The following is an 8,318-nucleotide window of genomic DNA, read 5'->3' as shown; positions in this document are numbered from 1 at the left end:
CCAGTGCTTCAAAACATTCCATGCACTCTTTTCAGTGTATTCAAACCCTCACATGAGCACAGATTTCAGGCAAGAGAGACAAGAGGACAATAAAAGGTTTAACGTGTGAAGGACTGTTTGTAGGAACAGGCCAGGGAATAGTGTATTTCATGAACAATTCCAACACTAGCTGCTGTCAGTATAGACAAAGAGGGAAGGACACTTCAAAGTGGTTAATGATGGTCAGCGCCTAGTCAGACAAATAATAGAAAACATTCCAAAAATGCATGATTACTGCCTGCATCTTAGCCGGACAAGCGAGACCAGCAATATCCCAGCAGTACTTTGTACTTTTTTGTTTGCAATTAAATACAAATTATCGATGTGACCAGGAAATGGAGAAGGAAAAATTCCTGCCCTACTTTTTAGGGTTAAAAATTAGACCATTGAACTTTTGCCATCGTAAATAAAGTTTTTAAATTATGATACACCGTTCCATTATCTATGCAAAGCTTGTAATTTTATTCTCCTTCCAACACATCAGTGTTCAAAGACTTGGTACGAATTTGACTGAATATTAACTACTACTGGATAGCTTAGTTCATTAGGAACAAAATGCGCTATTTCATCACAGGAAGTGACCGTGAAACGTCATAAAATACGCTTTTGTTCAAATGTCGCGATGAAAATGATTCAGACAAAACACAAAATCTTGTAAACAACCGGGCTATTAATTCCCAAAATAACTCCAGAAGAAAGAGTTCATTAAGGGCATTGACTGCACTTATAGATTTAGGGCACACAGCGTAATGCGAGCAACTGCGCAAGCATTAAATTTGATGTTGTCATGCGATCATACCAAGCACCAACGAAGGCATAAATATTCAATTTGCTATACCTCGGTGCACAAAGTGTTAAGGATGCAGGTTACCAGCGACAAATTGCGGCGGCGATCATAGGGTACAAAGAGGTTTCGTGATCATGAAACAGATGTTGCGTAGCAAGTGTTCGCTGCGCTACAGGCATGCCAGAAAGCGCTTACCAGATGTTACAGCCCGGGCAGTTCAAACTCCTTCACATGTCCTTCCTCTATGTTCAGACCTTGCCTTAATCTCTTCACTCTTTCCCTCTCGTCTCTTCCTGTTTCCATCCGTGATCTTAGGATGAAAATCAACCTCAGTGATATGACACCAGTCCTCAAGACATACATGTCCATGCCCCGCCCCTTACTTTCAAGTACCGTCCAGGCAAAAAAGAATGCTGATGCCGACATCCTAGAATGCCATTAGATATCAATTACTACATTGGCCGGAGGAGTGCACAAGGGTCTGCCGAGATGAGCTCATTTCAATTCTAGCTTATACCTATAAAATAAGGGTGAAGTCGCCTGGGTTACGGCAATTGACATAAAGACTGACTTAACCACGCCTGCTGCCAGTGATGTGCTCGCACGAGACGAAATCAAGAGGGTTCAACAGGTAAAATCAAGCGATTTCCTGAGTGATCACATTATGTCCAGAGCTGAAGACGCCCGATGCGGAAAGAAACAGTGAAGGGTCCATCAGGCACAGTTGACTTTCTACGCGACTAAGAAATCTTATCGTAGAAGAGGGTCTCTACAGGAAGAAACAGGCAATAAATGCAGCTGATACACCCCGAAACTTTACAGTAGATTCCCTATAGGGACAGTACAGTGGCGTAGCTAGGATTTTACTGGTGGGGGGTCACAAAGAGGGCACCAGCATCTTATAGGGAGCACCAGCTTTCAGTGGTGTGATTTTTGGGGCAAGTTTTTGTTAGCCTTTTCAGTTTCCATTCATCCGTTTTTTTTCCTCAGTGGGGAGCACCTAGGAGCATTGGGAACTTGTGGGGGCACGTGCCCCAGGCTTTTCCCCCGGCTACGCCACTGTTTAAAGAGCTTCATGACAACATGGGATACCTTGACGCAGGGCGTGTTCTGGACCTTGCCAGAGACGGCTTTATTGGCTACACGTGCAACGGGACGTTGAATAGTAGGAAAAACTGTCCTTGCCAGAAAGACTGGAAGCCGACCCAACACACAAGAGAACCCCTCACAGGGTGGGGTCCATTCTTTTCCCAAAGGTGGGGGGGCGTGATCCTGGATTTTTCAAAAGGGGGGCCGGACGTGATTTAAAGCAGTAATGGTAAAATGCCTGTGATACAGCGTGGGGTCCGGGGCCATTTTAGATTCTAGGCGCTACGTGGTGCAATTTCAAGCGGTAGGGCCTATGACCCCTCTTTTTCTTCTCCTTCCTGCTTCTTCTTCTGTTTTAGCACGTCCATGTAATTAAAGTTTGCTTTTCTTCCTGCATTCCTAACTGATTTATTTCCATTTTTCGGACAGGTCACAAACATAATCTGCTTTTAATGTAAATCCTGCAAGTTTCCTCAAGACAACGCACCATTCCCGGTCATCATGCTGGTTGCCATTCTCGCGGTCGGACATCCGGGAACTCTAAATCTGGACATATTTGAAAAGTACGAATTTGATTTGATTTGATACCTTTATTTTCCATACAGAAATTTGTCTTACACTGGATTTTAAACACAAAACATAACAACATTTCCCCACTACAAGATACTTCATATCAACCCTATCCGCCAAAATTCGCAAAAATACATTATAACTGTCTGATTCAAAACTACTGGGTTTTACAAATAGAACAACAATTAATTTTCACATAAAAGTCACAACTGTACTGGATTTACTTACCCCCCCCCCGCCAAAAGACTATACAGCAAGCGTTCATCTAGTAACTTTACTGTTGAAGAAATGAACTTAATCTGGTACAAATGACTGTCTATAACGAGCTTTGTTGCTACGGGGAACGCACAGGCGCAGTCCTGATTTGTTGAAACTGTAATTGTTAAATAAAGGATGAGATGGGTCTTGCATAATACTGTTTACCGTGGACAGGGTTCTATCAATGTACAGACTTTCAGGAGTGGGTAATTCCAAGCCAATAACTTTTTGAGCTGTTTTCCGAGGCCTATCCATTTTATCCGTGTTTTGCTTAGTAAGGTTACCGTAGAAAAAAATCAAATGAAATAAGAGTATGGACTGAAAAAATGACTTATAAAATAAAACCAAAAGTGTATTGTCCAAATGAAGTTTCTTCAGTTGTCGGATAAAAAGCATGCGTTGATTTGCTTTCTTTTGTACTGCAACTGTGTTACGTGACCAATCAAGATTACTGGTAATTTTGGTGCCCAGATACTTGTATTTCATGCTACTTCGCTTCGCTCATACGCATGAAAAATAGTTTGGTGTGGATGGACTGCTTCAAGGAAACACATGTACAATTAGTTTATACATACTGTATATGCTCAAGGTTTATTGGATAGCCTGGGATTGTGGTCAGAGCACAGGCTTCGAGTGTTCGATTAGGTAATATATTTCAGCAACAAAGATTAGTTGAACACAAAAATATACATACAGTATAGTCTAGTAAACTGACCCTCAGTCCTTATCTGCTTTTTTTTTTTTTGCTCTCTGGCTCTCACTGTGTTTTGGTTTTTTATTTATTTATTTTTTACATCAGGTACACTGACCGCCTGTCTGCTTACTTTCTCTCTTTATAGAGTTTGTTGCAGATGGAGGAGTAAATTCCTTGGACTTCACTCTAATCTATGTTTTATTCTGTCATTCGCTATAACGAAAAATCTAGCCAATAATTTAAGTGGCAAATGACTAACGACATCATAACAAGCCCGTAGGTTTCATGAAGTTTGAAATCAACAAAACATTTACATGTATATCAAAGGGTTTAATTACCCATCATAAGTAAAGCACAAAGTACCTAAATTTATGCCAAAAACTACATGCGAAATTAATCACAAAGGAGCAAACGAGCGACTGCTAATCGTTCAGGGACGTCCATTTGAATTTTTTTTTGCCTCTGTGGTCTTCCAGCGACCATGTTGCATTATCAACTCATGCGACTCATGTTTATTAGCCAAATGAGAGGCACTCCCAGAACGCAAACTGCGGAGACCATACGCGGACGGATTACTAACACCAATACGCTGAAGAGCTTGGACAAATAATTCCCGACATCTGGTGCAACTCAGTAGTCTGTTAGCACTTCATTTATAACAATTAGAACTCAAATGGAAGGAAAGGATGGAAAACAAAAACACATCTTGACCCATGGCAATATCCGCAGCGGCTAAGAATCGACGGAGGATAGAAACGGGGGAATATGCGTCTAAGGTGTCGTAAAGACAACCAGTGTTGCCTTCCTGAATACATCCGTTTTAGACTTGGGGATGAACACCGAAATACCTTTGTTGTCATCGAGATATGAAAGGTGACTGACTTTAAGTGCGTTATGGCGAAATAACAATGCGTACTTAAGGCAGACGTAGAAGGCCGTGCGCAAGTCCAAAAGAGAACCACCGGGTGCAGCGAACTTATTAATGATAGCTTTAACTTGAACCAGACTCAATGGCTGCTTTTGTACAGGGGGATGGTGCAGTGCCCGACGGCCACTAACAATAACGTGTTAAACCACAGGGGAATCAACAGGGTTGTGCTTTACCAAGGAGTGCAACCATTTGAGCGAGGCGGCAGTAGTCGTAAGAACACTGTCAGAATTAGACTGCTGTTTAACGTGGTAAAGGTAAGCGGCCAACACCCCACCAGAAAACGGCAGACATGAAGAAAGACCACGTGACTCCGTCCAGGAAAGAAACTGTCGGCATTTGTAAAAATAAGAGGTGACTGTGCCGTCGGATTTGGCAAACATAGCATCACGAAGAATTTGTTCCCGCAATTCTTGAAACCGGTCGGGGAAGGTTAGCCAGAAGGGATGACTAGCAGCTACCACGCCGTCAAAATCAGGGGAGCCTAGAAGGGAGTTCTCATTCCGACCGTGCTGTAGGGCAACAACAGCAGAATCAGTTATGAACTGTTTCATCCAGTGTTTGTACGAACACAACTTCAACACCGGCCAAAAGGGATGCGATGACCATCATGGGAGCACAAGGACTCCACTGCATTGGTATAACTGCATATGTTTAAGGGCGGATGGTATCAACGCGACAGGAGGGACAACACGGGCATTTTCAGTAGACCAGTCCTGTGCAAATGCATCTACTGCAAGCGAGTTGGGATTCCAGAAACGAGAATAAAAACGGGGCAACTTAGTGTTATAGAAGTTGGCAAAACAATCCACCGTAAAAGGACCCCACAAATTATTCAGTCGAGAGAAAAATTCACCAGAAAGAGACCAATAGTCTAGATCGATCAATCTACTAATGAAATCAGCTTGCTCGTTTGGAGATCTGGGAATCCAGTCGACTTTGATTCGGATAGAATTACGGAGACAAATTCGAAAAATGTCAAACGCAATATCATGTAATTCCGGCTTCATACTAACGCAATCAATGATTTTAGTAGCGCTCTGACTATCGGTGAACAACTTCAGATTAGAAGATGAGATTATCGGGAGAAATTATAAGAGAGCAGATTGGATAGTTGCAAGCTCACGCCACGTGGAACTTTTGGATGATTCTTAGGGAGTCCAAAATTTATGAACAATGTGTTTATCCTTACAAACCACAGCCCCTGCGCCATTGGAACTAGCATCAGAACAAACTACCTTATTGAAAACTTGGTGACCAAACACAAAACGAACATTCAACTGGCTGACGTTGTCCTCCTAAAATCGGACCCCAGAAGAACAAGGACAATTAAGAGTCAAGTTATCAGACTCATCGGCCGCCTGTGAAATTACCATTTGGCAATGGCCTATTACAGGGATTCCAATTGCTTTTGGACATGTTGTAAACGAAGCCTGCTTTTAGTAAGTCTGAACGAACATGGGTAGAAATAGAAGAGGCAACTGAGGTGTGCATAGAGGCATCCTCTGGACAAGGAATGGACACGAACCCATCGTCCAAATAACAGCAACCGAAATTTCGCACGCTCTCCAGTGTTTCACTAAAGGCTTCAGTAATTTTGTAAATATGCATGGAGCTGTTGTGAGACCAAATGGTAGAATATTGAATTCGAAATACCGAGTGACACCATTAATACGCCAAGAAAAACCTAAATGGCACTGGGAAAATGGAGAAATGTCAATATGATGATAACCCGATTTTAAATCAAAAGAAAACATGAAAGCATTGGGAGACATACTGAAGACCGATCTTCCAGTCATCAATTTTGAAGTGCTTTTTAGGAGTATATACATTCAAGGCGTTGAGGTAAAAAAAATTAACGTTTTTTATTAGCCGAGGAGACAGCAACTGAGAGCGGACAAGTTACAGAGGACGGGCACGATTTCTCACAAATGCGAAACGAGGCGAGTAATTCGAGAACACTTTCAGAAACAAAATCAGCCTCACGCAATGCGGACTTGTCATTTCGAAAAAAAAAAACATCGGGGGCGGGTCAACGGTGAACGGAATGATAAACCCATCCTGGATAATAGAAAGTACCAAATTGGAAGCATCTATTTCACGCCAAAGCTGAACATGTTGTTTCAGTCTCCCTTTAACCGGTAATTCATCGGACTGTAACGGCTCGAATATTGGATCGTTTAGGCAAACAGGTACCTTGAGAACATCGGGAAAATTATCACAGATAGATACCCTACGTTGACTTAGTGTCTGATCCTGGAGACGGAGTGGCCTTCGTGAAGGGATGACAGACTGGGGAGTAGGCGTACCCCGATGGAGCGAGGAGAGTTGATTGGGCAGCTGGTGAGTGCCAGTGGGAGGGGCATCTATGACCGTAGGAACAGAGTGTGGGGCTGGCTCTTGGACGAGATTGGAAACGGTTGGACGGCTTGAATCCGGCCTAGTGGCCATACATGCCACAGGTGTGACATTGGTCAGCAACAGGCAAGCCTGAAAAAAAATTAAAAGTATAAATCGGAAACAAAAGAGAACAGACATGTGGCGGGGGGGGTGGGATAAACCATATCTGAGAAAACTTTTTGACGTGAAAAAATAACGGATCAGGGAAAACAGTCAACGAATCGACCACACTCGGTAGGTGACCTAAAGGGCATGTATTGGTTTAGAGGAACAATTTATAGTGAAATGCCAGTCAGGACTCAGGAAGAACAAAGAAAGAGAATAATAAGAATGCATGGTATGTCCAAGGTATGGCAGGCCAAACAAAAACTAAATTTCTAAAACCTGCTCAAGTACACTTCCATGAATGGTCAGTGGTGCATGTTCATTTCCTTTATTTTCCCTAAAGTCCATAATCATTTCTTTTCATGACATTCAACTGCAAGAATGTGTGTCGCACCATTCTACCAACTTATCAACGACTGAAAAGTAACGTTCTGCATTTGTTTCCTCCAACAGATAACCTGAAATCACTGTGTCGTCAGCATATTTAATAATTGAACATTGGTCGTCTGTGCTAACACATTCACTAGTATATAATGAAAACAGGACGGGTGACAGAACGCATCCCTGTGTGACACCAATTCTAATTATACGAACATCTGAGAAGGTATTACACACTTTCGCCCTTTGTGGCCTATGCAAGAGAAAATCCTGGATCACGATCAGTTTTTGTGGGTGTACATTTATGTTCACCAATTTCTGAACCAGTAAAAGTGGAACTAGTGTGTTGAATGCGCTAGAGAAATCAATGAGTGTTGATCTTACGTAGGTTTTAACGTTGTCTAAGTGTGAAAGAGCCCTGTGCGAGTACAAGACGGCGTCCTCAACTCCCGCTTTCTCGATACACAAACTGCATGGGATCTTAGTGCATACTAGATTGTTCCAACAGACGATTCAACAAAATCTTCTCAAAACATTTCATTACGCTTGAAGTCAGAGCCACTGGTCTAAAACCATTCAATTCACCAGGATTTTTCACTTTTTGGATAGGAACAACCCATGAAGTTTCCCCTAATTTCAGGATCAGGCCACTGTCCGAGTAACTGTTCAAACAGCTGTCAGAACACTCCAGCTAATTGTCCCCTTGCCGCGCGTTAAATGTTCGTAGTGATTGTCATGCTGACCTCGAGAATGCGAGCTTTACACCATGCGAAAAGAGTTCTAAGGGCTATCAGTTCGAGGGGGTGTGGACAGACTAGCTGACATATGTACAATACATGTACTACCATCACCATAGGCTCCACGTACGTCAGCCCGTTTTGTGGGCTGGACCACTGGACCGAAGATCGTATAGCGCCGCGGCGCGATACGATCTTTGGGTGGACCGTGATACCACTTGTGTGACGTCACACAGAAGATGGACCTCTTGTGATACTGGTGCCCTCATCATGGACCGCTGCCTGCACGTACGTACATGTACATGTACATTGTACTCGTATTTATGTACGTGT

The 8,318-nt window shown here is 42.8% G+C and overlaps 1 pseudogene; it reads right to left on the bottom strand.

The window, feature by feature from the left end:
* Positions 1-1,795: 1,795 nt before the first annotated feature.
* Positions 1,796-6,731, bottom strand: LOC147795606 (uncharacterized; annotated as a pseudogene).
* Positions 6,732-8,318: the final 1,587 nt, after the last annotated feature.

Source organism: Acanthaster planci, unplaced genomic scaffold, assembly GCF_054643075.1.
Source record: "Acanthaster planci isolate LZ-2023a unplaced genomic scaffold, COTS_SCS Contig2, whole genome shotgun sequence".
Lineage (NCBI taxonomy): Eukaryota > Metazoa > Echinodermata > Asteroidea > Valvatida > Acanthasteridae > Acanthaster > Acanthaster planci.
This window is presented reverse-complemented; position numbering and strand designations above follow the sequence as displayed.